This window comes from Apteryx rowi, unplaced genomic scaffold, assembly GCF_003343035.1.
Source record: "Apteryx rowi isolate R43461 unplaced genomic scaffold, aptRow1 scaffold_78, whole genome shotgun sequence".
NCBI classification, from domain to species: Eukaryota; Metazoa; Chordata; class Aves; order Apterygiformes; family Apterygidae; genus Apteryx; species Apteryx rowi.
In genome coordinates this window covers 513777-530949 of record NW_020451071.1, presented here as the reverse complement: position 1 = coordinate 530949, position 17173 = coordinate 513777, and positions in this window count along the sequence as shown.

Below are 17173 nucleotides of genomic sequence, written 5' to 3'. Positions count from 1 at the left end.
TTGGAACAAGGCCCCATGGATGTTCTCCGGCAATGGCAGAGCTGCATGAGTGTAACAGTTAAAATCCAGACCTGGAGGGACAGACAGGTGTGATTTATTAGCTAGATACAGCCCACAGCACTGCTGCTGGCCTGGGCCAAGAGATGAGCAGCCTCTCCTTTTCTGTTTTTCTCTGTTGGAATTCAGTCAATCATGGGGAAATTCTGAGAAAAAGTTATTTGTGATTTTATTGTAAATCACTTGAAACACACTGTTTTCAGTGAATGAAGGTACTGTGATTTGACATCTTAAGTTTTATTTCCTGCCTTTAGAATAAAATGGGTCATTTTTTGGCAGATGGTATCTTCTTCAAAACACTACTGAATTAAATGCCCTGCCTTGGGAAACATCACTAGAAACTCCAAACTTCTTAGGTGACTTCATAAAATTCAAAGGTTAGGAATAGAGACCTGTAGGTTTTTAGCCTGGCCTGAGGAAAAATTTTGCTTCTGAGACAGAATTAGAAGAGCAGCTCTAAAGTCAGGCACACACTGCTGGTGGAAAAGACCTCCCTTCTTGTAGACCAGTTCATTTGCCTGTGGAGCCAGGAGACATTTGACACTGAGGGAGCTGAGTGAAGGTTTCAGCAAATAGAATTTTGGGTCTAATCCAGAGCTTCTTTCTCTTTGGAGGCCAGAGGCACTCTGCTATTTAGGTTGGGCCATGAGCAGTTCAGTTGATCTAAAGAGCACCATGAGCTTTTCTGAAGTTCTGTTGTCATCTGTTCCCAACCTCTTTTAAATTTCAGTAGTGGCTGTCACCCTGTACATTCTCAACCAGCTCTAATGGCAGATCTTACCATGTCTTGCTTTCTTCCTACATACCCTTTTGTTGATGATTGCACTTCAGGATATCTTCTTTCCTTTCCAATGATGAATTTGGCCATGTCTTCTTCTGCATTGCTTTCTGTGCCTGCTTTCTCTTTTCTTTCTCTCTGCTCACACCACCAACTTTTGTTCTCTTCTCACTCCTTGTCCTTGCTTTGGGATTTCTCACCGAAAGTCTCTGATCCCTGAGAAGAGGATTTTTCCAGGCCTGGGATTTTGTTGCACGATCAGGGCAGACACTAAGTGTGTGGACAGATAAATTGCAATGGAACATAGCTGCCGTATTCTAGCTCTGTTCACATAACTCTTAAAATAGAAAGAAAGGACCCTTTGTAGGCTACAGTTCAGATATTTGTCTGATGCCATGCTAGAAAGACATCTGACTCATGAGCCCCGTCGGATTTAGCTGCAGTGCCTAGAGATGCTACCATGCCAAACTGTCTCCCCTCCCCTTTGACCAGAGGTTATTGCCCTTATATCAGGAATAGAATGAAACAAATGTCCTCGTCTTAACCTCCCTATCTTCTTCACAGTCCACAATATCAGCTCAGGGCATTAGTGATGACAGGTTTGTCCTAAAATACAGCTCTGTGAATTGAGGCAGGGACTTTCATTTTTTTTGCTGCTGGGCTAGTAATTCAGAGGAGTGCAGAGGGCAGCTGGGAGTCTGCCAGTTTGATTCGCATCTGTGCAGGGTTGCCCACACAATGAACAGGAGTAAAGCGCTGTTTACCAGAACCTTTCTGTTTTTTTTCTGTGACTCTGCAGTGAACAGACCTGAGGACTGAGGGGAGCAGTTCCCTGTGAAATAAAGGTGCAGGTTTTCCACAGGCATCTGCAGTTAGTTGTGCAGAGTAGAGAGGGCAGAATGGAAATGCATTTTCAATATGAATTCAACTTAGAGACAATGATTGAATTATTCAATGCATTCCCACATCTCCAGCATTATAGGTGTAAGAATGAAATTGCAAGCCATTGTTGGCAGCATTTGCAGATAGACAACGCATATATGAACTGGATCACAGGAATGACACAAGCAGGCTCTCCGGCCCTGGCTGGGGGCAGAATGAAGGGTGCTTGGCCCTGCAATGGTCCTTGAAGCAGCTGTTGGGTGGGTCAGGGGAGTCTCCTTTTCCACTGCTGTGAATCAACCACTTCTGCCAGTGCTGAATTCTCTCTGCACTCAGACCGACACAAATAATTAAAGCAAGGACATTAATTTGGGTCACAGAGAATAAGTACTTCAAGCTAGAATGTAATTTAAGCTGCATAAGAAATAAGACTTCAGTCTGAATATGAGTGAGCTGGACAAATGCTTTTTTACTTCTGAAGAGGGCTGAGTGGGCAGCTGAAACTTTGACCTCTTCCATCCACCTTCAGTATAGTCCATGCTGTGCAGAAGTTCAGGACAGAGTCTGTCTGGCCCGCAGGTGCTTGCAGGCCTCATGGGGCTTGTCTTGAGCTTAGGACAGAAGCAGTCTGGGCTGGAACAAGCTGGTGTTACCCCCACCACCCAGGTGATGTGCTGACATTAAGCCTTAGAGGGCTGAGGAGTTGTTTCAATCAATCCTCTCCTCTGTGGCTGGAGGACGTGTTAGCTTGTGACACAGTGCTTTGTGCAGAAAGAACAGGCATGTAAGAACCCATAGCATTTCAGCTGGCTGCTGCTGAGTCAACTGGTGCTAATGACTTTCTGAGACTACTGCTATGGGATGGAGTTTAATTTCCAAACCAGAGATGAAAGGCTCCTTCACTTATTAGGCTATTAATTGTCCAAACCACCAGTCATGTTCTTAAGTGGCAATTAATGGAAGCCAGAGCTGGAGCTTAAAACTAGGAGTCTTACAAGAGAAGATTAACAAATAGTAGTGGAAAGAGCTTGGGAGGGCATGAGATCTAGGCAGTTAGTGCACAGATCAAGCCAGCGCAAGGCAGAAAGTCCCACAGGGCTTCCATTTTAGCCCAAGCTTTTTCAGCCCTTTCCTGATCAGCGATTTTCAACAAAGATGTGCTCTGCAGTATTTCAGTTCTGCAATTCCATCCAAAGTCATTACATAGCCTGGATTGCCTCTGTTGTGTTAAGTCCATAGCTGAGGTAACACAGTGAGGAATTTTACTGTAACATACTTCGGCATAAGACTTAGATGATCAATGTCACATTAAAAGGCACATTATTCATGGGAGAAAAGATTTCAGAGAAGTTTCTCAGGTTACTTCCATATAAATTATGTCTCTTTGCCATTCATCAGATCCCTTGTTCTCTCTGCATAAGTAGGCTCCTTATTTACAGTGTGCATAGCAGACATGTGCTCCAAACAGCAGGAGGAATGGGCTGAAAGACAGGTTATCAGTAACTTACACAGAGACACTCTGCAGATGTTTTATGCAATCCTGTACTTTGTCATTCAGTGAAACACACTCAAGCAAGCAGCCGATCATCTGCTCATGAGAGAGACTACTTAGATACTAAGCCTGCTAAAGACACACACACATGCTCCCAAGATGCTATTACACTCAACGCAACAGCTTTAGAGATGTGGAAGAAGTACGTTCAAATACTGTACATTAGTGGAGCCTTTTCAGCTCATTGGAACTGCAATGGCCATTTTTGGTTGATCTTCTTTTTATTACATTTCTATTGAAGTACTAGAAGCAAAGCTGTTAGAGCTGTTGCTGAAGAGGAATAAATACCATCAAGCACCATTTCACAAAGGAGCTGTCTGACCTGCTCCCTGCCCCACCAATGCAGCACAACGCACTTTGGACTTTTATTATTCTGTGGCTGTCAGATATTGTTTAACTACCTAAATTGCAAGCCCCTTGTATCTGCACTTGAATGGGACAAAGATCCTCTGAGTCTTACTCCAAAGTCCTCTCCACTGGACTGTCTTCGAGGGAACCTTGCATGCTCTCAGAGAGACTACCAATGGCTATGGGGAACTCCTGATATCCTAAGAACTTGCCCAAAGCTTGCTGTCGACAGTGAAAGTCTCCCACTGCCTGCGGAGCCATCCCCTTCCTCCCTAACATGGACACAGCTTCTTGTCTAGATTCGCAGCTGATATTTTTAATTAGGGACAGGAGCTGATATTAGAAACCTTTTGTACTGCAGCATGTGCCTGACACTGACAGTCTAGGAGGCACATTCAGAAAACAGTGTGGTTCAAAATACTATCAGTTTAAATTTTCAGCAGCTTTTCTCAGGGTTGACCAAGGCTCATGCATCTGATTAACTTCTAAAGTGCTTTGGAAAACATAACTGTAACATAAAAGAAATAGCTTGCCCATCAGGTTTTCTCAGAGTGGCAGACCTATAGTTTTGAGACTAATATAGCTGTTAGGTGTTATAACTGTGTGTTATAAAAGTGCAGAAGTTTCAAATCTCCATTAAGGTGTTTACATGGCTGCTACAGCCAGGGCATAGCCATCTGCAGGGGTAGTGTAAATGCTTTTCCATTCCTTGCATAAATTAACAGAAACATATTATTTCATGAACTGCTGCTTACACAAGTTTTGGAAGAGGATCAAAGTTCAAGAAACGTATTTATTTTTTAACGCATGTGAAATGAAAAGTAAGGGCTGGAAAAAAATTCAACCCTGGAGCCTTCTTTTCAGTTTACAGGGAAAAAATAAATCATGATTTTAATGGGAATGAAGAGGATCCCTGGAGTTAATTATAATGGTGCTTTCCTGTAGCTGGAGTGAAGCTGTATGTGTCAGCACTTCTTGAATGTACTGTTCCTTTCAGGGCTCCACAAATGGTGCCATTTTAGGTGCCAAGGCACACACAGACACAAGATGTAAGGGGAAAACAATCTTCAAATTGTAATTTTGAAATGAAACAAACACCAAAATGTTGACCACTTTAGTGCTGTTTTTTCTGTGTTTGCACTCAAAAACATCTGCGCTGGAAAACAGGTAGGTTGGCAAATTAAAAAAAATGCCTTTGGCACATGGCAGAACTTGTTTTATTTGTTTATTAGTGGGTGTCTCATGTATATGATGAGACATGAGCAACACTGCACATCTTTGGCTTTTGTCCAGTAAAGCCCTTAAGGATATGCTTCACTTCAAGCATCTTAAGCATGATTCATTTTAAGTGAATAAATCTCCTTGTCTACTTGAAACAGATGGAGAAAAGGAAGCACATGGAAACTGGTGTGACAGGGTTGGGGAAATCTAATAAGAACCTGCAACTGGAAAAGAGTTCCAAGTATATATTTATATAAATAAATTTTATCTATATCAACAATATAAATAACTGGTATTATCTTTAAACTGGCAGGACTATGCTGTGAAATATCCTCCAATTCTGGGATTAAGCAGTTCTTCAACTTGTAAAACAGGCATAGCATAACTGGATATTTTATAGCTTGTTTGTCCCCATTTGTTTAAACAAGAAAAAGTGAGAAAATAAGCACAGTAAACTTCTACCTAAGGATTTTGGAAACTGCTAACTCCTCATCCCATGTGCACTGCACTAATCAAAGCAATAAAAGTTTAGCAGATAGATTGAAGCCTTGCTCTGCTAGGTTGCTGATGGATTAAGACTCCTTCCCTTCCCTATAAAATATAGCTGGCAAAACACCATTCAGAGGCAACACACCTAAATTCAGCCACCACTTGGGCAGGGCTTTTCTGTTCAAAGGTCCATGCTGGATAAGATGCACTTTGCTCGCAAGTCCTCATCTTCACATACGCAACCCATCCAGATGCCTTCCATTCATCTTGGAGTAGCTGCTGCTCTTTGCCTGATGACTGAGGGTGGGTAGAGGAGAGAAGGAGAAGTGGCGCAACTCTTCTACACAACCCCCAAATCCTAAAATCTCCCACATACCTTGCAACCTCCCATTTCCTGTGCCACACCTCTGGCTTCCCTGACTCCAGAGTCAAACCTCATTTCCCAGTCTTGTAATCTCTGCCCATCCCTGGGTATCCTGAGTGACTGAGCTTGAAGTGCTCCCAGGAAGCTTTCAGGCCAGAGAAGACATATGCTTACTGTGTTGTCAATGCAAATCCTTTTTCTACTGCTGAATGCAAGTAAACTGTATTGCCTCAAATAGAGGGGTGGCTTTCAGGGCCTTAGTCACAAGACTGCTCTCATCTTACAGCATTTCAGTGGAAAAGAGCACAAGCATTTACACACAGGCTGACCTTTCTTACCAGGACCAATGCTCAGAATGGCCAGCAAGAAAATCTATATTATGCTGTGGCTCACTGGGAATATTTGGAGTCCTTCAAAGATTAATCAGATTATATGTCCACAGAAGTCTTTTGGGGGCCATTGGGGCAAAGTATTCAAAAAAAGGCAAGAAACAAACACAAGAAATATTCTGGTTGGGGCTTCCAAGGAAGCTGAAAGATGGGTGCTCCTGTAGCCCAGTATGTGTCTGCAAAGGTAGACAAAAACCAAGGTCATCAGTCTGCTGTGCCCTACAGTTTGTGGCTCCAGTTCAGACTAAGGGCTGGCTGTCCAGAATCCTGATAAAGCATGTGCATTATCAGAGTCTGTAAGAAACATGAGGAAAGAGGAGCAACCCACATGACAAAGGACAAAATCAAAAAATACAGGAAAGCCAAAGAACAGGCTTAGTATGCTAAGCTCTCCTGTGACAGCCTGATCAGCCACCAGCATGCATGCTGGCCAGCAGGGGTGCTGAAGGCCAGTGTGATACCACCCTTCCCCACAGGTGCAACTGTGTTTGTCGCCTTGTCCAAAGGCTTGCTGAGGTGCATCCTTGCACCTCAAGTTGCTTACAGGAACCCTAGTTTTGCAGAAGCATGAGTACAGCTGTAGTCCAATAAGGTAGTCCATGAGCTCCAGGTTGCACCAGAAGAGTTGTCAGTGCTGATGAATAGCACGCCTCAGCCCAAGTGTTTCATCTGTCTGTAACCCCAGGTCTAGTCTGATGAAGCAGTGCTTGATAAAGGTGTGACCTAGGCTCTGGTCTGCTGAGAAAATTGCTCAGTTGTGAGAGAGAAGCCGTGGGAAAGTGTATAGTCTGGAGCCATGTGACATAAGGAAATGCAGACAAAGGTGAAATCATCAAAATGGTGATAGTTTGCAGCTCAGGGAGGAAAACACTAGGTATAAAATGCAAAGGGAAAAAAAAGACAATTGGAAGATGGCAATTCAGCAGTGTCAAGGATCAGCCTGTTAAAAGGAGCAATGGAGACTGACCCTTCCCAGCCTGACTGACAGCAACATGGCCAGTAAATACTTATCAGGTGCCACATGGTGGTGACCATATGAATGCTTAACCAAGAGCAGTTCTTTATTCCCAGGTATTAATTGTGTATGTTAGTTATTAAATACTAGCTTTGTGCTCTTAAGCTGTGTACATCATCCTTATAAAGTCTCTGCTAGCATGGTAAAGTTTGCCCAAAGTGACCCCAAGAGGGAAGATAAGAGCAGCCTTTGAGAAACACCAGTCATGGCCAACAGACTTTCTTGGTCCAGTCATTGTGACTGATGGGCTTAGGTGTAGGCTACTGGATTCGGAAATATCTGGCATGTTTTCAAGCTCTGCAGCCATTCTGTCAATGTTTGCACTGTAGTCACTTGCAGGGTTTTTTCCACAGCTTTCCTGGACATGATTCACAGCACAATAAGGAACATGCAGGTGCTACTGAGCCATGCCAACTCCACCTCCTGCAGTGGTCACAAAATGCAGGGAAAATTTTAGCATAACTGGCTTATCCCAGATCATATGTTGGAGGCTGGATAGTTGGTTCAGTTTCCACCCATTTGTGCTGCTGATACAGCACAGAGAACAAACAAAGCTGCCCAAATGAAGCTGTCAAGGGCTCCCCGTGACAAGTGAGCTTTCTCAGGTGACAACAAGCTGGCACAGCCACCTTTCTGCCAGCCTACAAAATTCAGTATAATGAGTAAGCCAGAGAGAGGATAAGGCAGGCTGTGTAGCATTCTGGCACATCCTTGGCAGAGGCAGGAGTTGGAAGCAGCAAAATGAACACGCTGCCCCATCAGAGGCACTTGACTTGCTGGCTTATGTTCCTGTGGAGTCCTCTGTGGGCACAGCAGAGCACAGACATTCAGGACAGCACCCAGCCCTGCTCTAAATCACCTTCTGACAGGATGCTGCCTTTCCCCAGACTAAGATGACAAAATCAGGATGGTATAAACCCCCTAGTAACATCCCCCTTAATCCTTTTGAGGTTTTGCAAAAAGGTCCTGGCTGGTCCAGGACTGAGAGAGCAGAAAGGAGCTTTATGCTACGACTGTCCTCCTGCACTCCGCTGTGCTGAGATGGGTCCCAAAGCAAAGCTGGAAACCAAACCCAAATCTTTTTACTTGGACACTTCTGCCCCCATAATAGAAGCATCTCCCCATCTCAGGTGCAGCAAAGCTTTGGTTTCTTCCTTATTTCCAGGATCTGTTTTACCCACTGTTACTGCCTTCTCTCCTTTCCTCCCTCCATTGAGTAGTTGCCAAGGGCATTTCCTATGCAGCTTGGCCCTTAATGTTTTGCCCTAAGCAAGCAGCCAGGACTCCAGCTGCCTAACTCCACTGCAGCTGGATGCTTACAGAGAGCTTCAGATTCCCAACCCTGAGATAAGCCAAGCTAGTAATGCTGAAAATATACTCAAACTGAGGCTTGTATCTGGGTCACATAGCTGCCAAAACCACCCCCGTTCTGTTGAAACAGCTATTGAATTTGCTTGTAGAAGGAAAAAGACAGTAACATGCCAAGTGACACTAATTGTTAGGCAGCACTGAGCAAGTATAATGCACTTCTGCAAATTATCTGGGAACATTTTTTCCCCTATTCTGTAATGCATTTTGAGGGAGGAATGGGAAAGCTGATCAAGGTGAATGCATAATCTATGGAAATCTATGAAAAAGTGTAGCTCTTCCAGAGGAACTTTTTACAGTAGAAAAATGTTACCTCTGGGTTAGACAAAATCCCTCAAAACCACCAAACCATCATTAACCTCTATGTAGATGTAAACAACCCATCACAGGCAAAAGCTAGCTTTCCTTTGCACCATTTTCAGCACTGATTAGGAAGGTGGAGATGGCATGGGAGAAAGTGAGTTCCTGCTTTGGAAAAGTTGATAAAATAGAGAATTCAACAGTGCTAAAAAAAGCACATAGCCACTACCAACAAGCTTCTTTTCCTCATTGTGAATTTAAAAAAGAGATATCAGACAACCAAAAAAGCCTGAAGTTGCTCTGGGATTGGGTTAACATGGTGGGTGTGTCAAAGATGGTGTAAAATGCTGTCTTGATACAAATCATTTAGCACCTGAATCTGCTCCTCTTTCCTAAATTAAGCAGTACTGTATTCAGCCAAGAGAAATCCAGATGACTGTTCAGGGACAAAAGAGCTCTTCAACTGAAATAAAGGTGGCAGAACTTGGTGATTAATTTGTTTCCTTTGTTTCTCTAGTTGGAAAAGAGACAGGAAAAGACAGCAGCAGGAGTAATTACACTTATCTGCACCAAAAGAGTTCTGCAGTCCTGAATGCATGAGTGCTTTTGAGCTGCTTGGAGAACACCAGCTGGGAGATGCTTTGTAAATACAGGGCAGAACTATTTGAAGGCAGGAATACATGACACAGCAGCTGAAGAGAGATGCGCTCAGCTTATTTTCACTCATTTGTGCTTCTTGTGCTTTTTTTAGAAAGCTGCATGTGTAAGTTGCGGTGGCTGTGGAACCCAGCATACGGAGAGATGCTGTTACCCATGACTCTCTGCGTAGCCACTCACTTCCACCCCAGCTGCTGGGGAGCACAGATTTGCTGCATATGTGTGTAGTTGCACTGGGGTTTGGCTTTTACTTAGGCTGACTATCATTCTACCATTGACTTTTTTTTCAGTCAAAGGAACTTTTGAGAAACGATTTTAAATAGTTTGTAAAGTGCAACTTACACACCTAGCTGAGGTTCTACGTCCAAAGAAGTCAATGGGATTTCAACAAGGCTACCATTTCCTCTTGGGAAGGCTTACACAGACATTTCACTTGATGCATTTTCTTTAGATGAGGCTTGTTTAAAGTTGGGAATGTGCACAAGTCTGCAAGGTGTGACATCCCTTAACAAGGGAAAAGAAGAAGGAAGTAGGCTTACAGATGAAGTATTAGACAATACTTGATGTGAAATCATTTGGGATCTCTGGTGCTCCCAGATCATGGTTTGTTCTGGTACTAGGAACTGGAGGCCATTTCTGAAGGAGCAGTGTCAGTAGAGAAGTTTTATTCCTCAGCAGGCAACAAAGTGACACCATTTAGTTCAATGGTTAGCTGTCTCAGATACAATTGCTCTCATGCCTTAAAGCGCATACTGATTTCAGTGAAGAAAGATGCTCTGGTATCTAGGTAGTTAACATTCTTTCTAATAGTAAATGGAAAGTGAAGGAGGAAATAAATAGAGAAAACAGAAACAGTGATGGCATAGCTTCAAATCTTTTACAGTCGGATGCAGATGTAATTAGGAAAAGTTCAAGTTAGCCTTCCGCAGCTGACCCCTATACATAATATATGAAAAATTCTTCATCTAGATATCTGGATGCAGGGAGATTGAAAGGAAACACTGGACACACTAAATTCACCACATGTGAATTTTAACACTGGTAAAGTTCACTGCTCTAATTCCCCATCTCTAGTGATAATGGTGGTTTTGTTTTGTAGTTTTGCTTTGGAGAAGCACAGAAAACTGAATGTTGCTGTCAGATCTGGATGGCACTTGACAAGAGCATAAAATAATTTTATTCCTGGGTAAGCCTGACAAATGGCTTGGCATGTGCAATTCAACAAGGGCACAACAGATTAGAATCACTAGAGAATGATTTTATGGCCACTGGGCTAAAGGCAGCTGTGTTTTTTCTGTCTAAGCTATGGGTCATTATGGATGTATGACAAAATATGTTCCAGGACTTTGAAGATCTGAGAGGCCGTAAGATGAAATGATAGCAGCTGTTCATACCAAGAATGAGGAAGAAGATCCTTTTATAGGCAAATAGAGAAGAATGTCACCAAAAGACATAATTTCTCTGCATTTTAAATGTATATGCTATATTTCTGCATTGTTTCCAGCTTTAACTGAGATTTAAAATTGTACCACGTATTTACACAGAGATTCTTTGCTTTGTGAAAATGCTTTCTAAAAGCTTTTCCTAAGCATGTTTTCAGTATGGCTCAAAGCAACACCTTTTAAAAGCAATAGTTAATTGGGAGTAACTTTTCTAAGGAACATTTTCTCTTTCTTTGTCCTATGCTGTCCATTCAGCAATAGCAGCAACCCTGAGGAGCAATATAGCCTCAGGGTGTTTTCTTTGCATAAATTTAGGAGGTAGTGACAGAAGAGATCTGAGATCTGTTACTTCTCACCTCTCATCACATGGTTCTTCTGGAGCAGGTGTCCAATCCAGTATCTACGCATCACTCCCAGAAGTCTTGGCTCCCATTCAAGCAGGCAAATATTTACATTTGTTTGATTTCACTTTTTTTCTTTACACATCTCATCCTATTTTGTCCTGTTTTTGCTAACTGTTGCTTCAGTAAATTAATACTTTTTCTGTTACTTCAGCAAGTACTTCATGAAGCATGTTCAAAGCTGAGCATGTGTTGGAATATTTCGCTGAATCAGGAATTCATTGCATAGTAATGTTCTATCATGTGTGTACAAATTAAGAATTTGGATAGGAAACACTCTTTGATACTGCAACAAGCCTACTATGAAAAATTAACCATTTTCTTTTGGGCAAGAGACTAATTATTTATTTTAGCTACTACTTTGCTGACTACTAAAGAGAGTTGCAATGACAAAAGTCAGCATGTAAAGCATATAGTAATGATAGCTTAGTTATACCAGTATTTCCTAGTTATAAGAATGGCTGATAAAAAGGCTTAGTGCTGAGGATGTCAGGTTTTTCCAGATGAAGAGTACAGAACTTCCCAAAAAATCTCCATGAGGGTCTCCACATCACAGACAGCCAAAAACAGGGAAGAAAGATGGTGGAGAGGATGTTGATCCTCACAAAGATTTAGCTCAAGGGAGAAGAACGTTTTCCTTACCAAGGGCTGAACAAGACTGTGAAATATGTTTGTGCAATAAGTTAAAAAAACATATGCTACCCAATAATAACATGAAAATAACTAGGGCCCACTTCCATCAAGCTAATACAATGCCTCTGCCTGCCTTCCACCCACTGTATCGGCTGTGGGTCATATATAATGGAATGCAGATTGCCTCACAGCAATTTAGGAGTAATGACAGATAGAGGTACTCCAAGTGCAATACTGTGGCCATTAGTTCAAGCACACTCCTGTTATGGGCAAGCAACAGGATGTCATAGGAGGGCAAGGAGATAGCTTGAGTTTTGCGAATGGCTCTACTGAGCCCCCTTTTGGAATATTTGTGTCCATCCTGTTGTCCACACTTCACAAAATATGCTGAAAATTTGAAAAGGGCTCAGAAAATAGTTCCGAGAGTACTTAAAACTCAGAAATATCCCTCAATACAAGAGATTTAATTCCTCCAAGACACCTAAGATACATTTAGTTTAACCAACTTTGTCTGAAGTTAAAAGGTTGCTTGATGACAGTTTACAAAGGTCTACCTGCGGAAGTGTCAGACAGCCCTTGGAAACAGCATGCTGGGAGCCCATTGTTGGAAATGGAAACTGGACAAGGTCACTCTACTAATGAGACACAAAAACTAAGTGTCAGGCTAACTGTTGGAATACCTTGTCTAGGGTGCAATATATCTTCTTCTATATGATATATTTAATCCTAAATTGTATGCTTCAAATGGATAACACAATAACAGTGATGGAGTTTCAAAGGAGGTTACTGAATATGATTCTTTGGCCTCCGCTTGGACAGTGGTCAGTTTAGATGATCAAAACGTTCCCTTTTGCTATAATAATGAATGGATCTAAAAGAATGTGGTACAAGTTTTACAACATTTGACTTTTTTATATTAGCACAAGCTGTTCATGCAGTTATATGAGGTCTTCTTGCCAACCATAAAATGGTATTATTTTTACAGGCTAAACTAGCAGTTGGAGTATAGACTCTGATACGTGATGCAAAGTCAGCTATTTTTCTATGAAGTTAACTGAATATTCATTGTTTAAAGAGCAACATGCCTTAAGATATGCACCTTAGCATATTTTTGTGCCCTTTCCCACCTAACTTATTAATTTTAATAGCCAGGCCAGGTCAAGCCATGGTCACTGTGTGAGCAAACAAAATAGGTACTGTCTATCTGAGCAAACAAAATAATAATGCCTGTCTTGAAGAATCTACTGTGAGAAACCTTCTGCATTTGTGAATACCAAATGTCGATTTGTGAATCTGTGAATGCTGATACTGAAGAATGAGCAGGACTATTGTATTCCTCCCACCAGGAATGCAGGTGAATGTAAGATCTATCTAGGATGTTTTTCTTGTAAAACTTCACTTCCTTACCACATCCCCATGAAAGAAGACCACCTTAGCTTCACTGCTACACCAGACAAATCTTTATTGCAAGGAAGCCATCTAGATCCTCTTCCCAGATATCTCTACTCCCACTCCACGTATAACATTTGAAGTAATGTTCCTTTCCCCATTCTCTACCTTCCTTGGGAAGACACTGCAAGATCCTGCAGGAAAAATGAGAATGTTTCCCTTGTACTGTTGTTTTCTGCACAGGGGTCTCAGATGTTAATTTGCATTTGAGAGTCTACATAAAACCAAAGCAATAGAGCATGACATTCTAATTCAGCCTTCAGTTTGCACAGGGGTTATTTTGTTATAGATACTGAGCTCATATGTCATCCAGTACAATTGGACCTTGGGCAGAAATAGAAGCTCCACTCTGACTAAATATTACTCAGAGTGTGGTCAACACCCTAAATATTGAACACAATTTCTCATCACTAGCCTCAGCACTTACCTCGGGATTTGAGTTATCCCTTGTAAACCCGATGGCCTCATGTGGTAAATGTTTCATAAGTGAGGATTCTTCAGGAAGTGTATCGTCTCCGTGTCTAAATCTTAGCATAGATGTCTAATCCTCTCTTTCTTCTTCCCTCCAGCAGTGTGGATGCTACATTTGCCCATTATCTCTGCAAGACAAAGTATAATAAATCATGGACATAGATGTGCTCCTCTTTGCTGCTTGCAATGCAGCCCTCTATGGAAGGTATTAGCAATTTGATTCAAAGCCTACTGAAGTCCACTAGAATAATTTTCATAGGACTTACAGCCAAGGAACTGTCTATACTGCCTGGCAAAGTGGCACCCAAGCTAGACTATCCTGCCAAACCTGTAAGCATGAGCTGAGGAGAGCATAGCATCCAAAAAGCTCAGGTTGCGCCTGAGCACAAACATAGTCAGCCATGCTCACACAGGCAGCTGGATGGAAAATGGGATGAATGCAAACGCCTCCCAGCTTAGGGCTGCTCTGAAGGCTGCTCTTTGCAGGCTTTTTCAGTGCAGTTGACAAATAGTTAAGGATATACTTGGGCTCCACACCATTGACCACCTTCTAACAAGTCTTAACATCCTGAGATCAGCTAAGACACAATTGTTTTGCCTTGAAAAGGTTCAGAGAAGTCTGCTGTAAATTTTCCTGTGTGTGTTCACTAAAAGCACAGTGAGCAGAAAAAGTCCTTTTTAATGCTATTTATTAGTACACTGACTGAAGAAGAGACATTAGACAGATCCAAATATTAACCCACGATTCCACAAATGGAATTCTTTCTTACAGAATTTTTCTGCAGCAGTGGGCAGTCATGTTTTGTCTTTCCCTCAGTTGCCCTTTCGTTTTTTTTATTTGATCTCACCTTCTCTTTTACTTCTTTGCTGAGAACTCTACCTTCCCATTTTTCAAGAATTTTCATTTTTCCCTTTAAAATTTTTTCAGCATAAGGTACCTTTTTTGCCTCAAGTCATATTGTAGTGCTTCACTGTTTTTAATGTATCTGTTCTCAGAGCAAGTACAAAACACACCCTTTTAGAGAGGGAAAATGAGGCCCAGAGAGATTAAATGATTAGCCCCACTACATCTGTCACAAAGCAATAAATTAAGATCAGAACATCTAAATCCTAGATTAGACCTCCAGCAATGAAATAAACCACACCAATTAGGTCCTGTTAGGTCCCACACGGTCCTGATGTAATATATGCTCCTGCCAGATTTTCAGCAAGACCCTGGCAGCTGGGAATATCTAGCTTTTAAAGATGTATCATCTGAGCTGGCATTCTCTTAGGGTGCAGGCAACTTCAGCGCTTCCTGTGCATTGGTTATTTTTGATTTTCTTCATATATTATTATGTTATATCCAGGATGTTCTATATAGTGAGTTTTGCCAGTGAGTTCAGAGGGGTTGCAAAGGTGGCCAGGAAGGCTTGCATCTAACCCAAGGAGGGCAGAGGAAAGAACAAAGTAAGCTCATTTTCATTTCCCTAGGCAAGAATGGGCATCAGAAAGCAAGCTGCACATTCAGTCTCTCCAAGTGAGAAGACAATAACAAGAATTATAAAAGGAATTATCAGTAACAATGCACAAAAAGAAGCTCCCAAATCATCCACTACCTGGCCTGACTCAAGATCAAATACACTGATATTCAAACACAGGAGAGAATCTCTTTTACATTCTGCATGGATGGCACTTACCAGCCCTTTTGCTGATGCTCTCAAAGGAGTGTTAGTTGAGATAAAAGAGTTATACCTTGGGACTTAAACAGCAGCTATTACTGTAAGTAGAGAGAAGTTGGGTGCAGATAACAAAGGGATAGTGAGACATGATGGACTGGCTGGGGCTGAGAGAAAGAAATGCCTGCAACATGAAAGGAGTCTTAAGTTTCCCTTTTGATCTTCTTTAGTATCCTCCAGTATAATTTTGTCTGTTTATGCACTCCAGTGACCTCCGCTGCTGTAATGTCTAAATACCTTGCAGGTTTTAAGATGTCCACCCTCACAGAATCCTTGTGAAGGAAGGGAGTAATGGTCCCACAGCACAAAACAGACGCTGAAGGAACAGGAAAGGTGATGCCATTTCCCCTGTATGACAAAGCAGTGCTTCAGCCACATAGGGTCCATGTGGCAGTGCCCAGCAATACAAGAACGGCCTGGAGGGTACACTCAGGAGATCTGAGTTACTAAAGAAGTGCAATACATCATAATGAGACAGTCGTGACTGAAGAGAGCACACAGCTCTCATGAGCTGTATAATATGCACATTACCCAAGATCACTGCTTGAGCTAAGGTCTTATTTCAAATGCGCTTGATTCATATACAACTCTGAGTACTAAAAATCTCCTTTCAGTCCCCAAAATCATTAGATACAAAGTCATTTCTTAGCTCTGGAGGATTTAAGCTTAGCAGTGACCCTAAAAGAGTAGAAAGCCTTGTGGGTTCATGTATTCTGGCACAGAGACCTCTGGATTAGCCCTTCAGTAGCATCTCCTCTGGTATATCCACTGTGCAAAATATGGGGGATTAAACAGAATTCTGCATGTTTCAAAACCCAGACAGTTTGCAGGAGAAATTATCTGTCATCCTAATCCCTGCAGCTCTGTTTATCTCGGATCAGAAAGGCGAGTGCCAAACTGGCATACTGATTCATGTACCAAAAAAGAGTGTGCCTATAAGCACAGATCATGATTTGCATGCTTATTAGCCTTGACTGCCAGGGAACATTCTGGTTCTTTTGTAAGCACAGAAACAGTAAAAATATGCTAATAGCAGCATATCAAATTTGGGCTTTAGCCAATCTGTCAATATTGAAATTGCTTGCCTGTAATATAGTGGGTAAACAGCTTGCTGTATAGGATGATCTGAGGCATGATTTGAACTTGTTGAAATTTAGTCATTTTGTGCCTAAAAAACTTGCAGAAGATCAGAAAGCTAAACATAAGCATATATGCAAGACAGATGCCATACTGACTTTCTGTTCTGTTCTATTGCTGCCCTCTTTTCCGCTTTGGGCTGTGGCTCATGCAAGAAGCCAGGATGGGTGGGGTCATTCCCAGAGGGAATCACTTGAATCACACTCAGTGTATGTCCTCTACCTAGACTCTTTTCTTGTTCTTCCCTATATGATAAAGACAATATTTCTCCTGACATAAACCTGATATAAACCTGTCACCTCTTTATTACTACAAATAGAGCTTCTTCCCACAACAATGATCCACAAGACATGTCAAAAGTTAATGATCTTTCCTTAACTTTCCAGAATTCCCCAATGTCTGAAAATGGCATTCCTGGTTTACACATTTGCTGAGGACCACAGCTGTCTGAATGACAGCTCTTCGTTTTCACTGTCTCTTACAACCACTGCCTCCAGTCCAG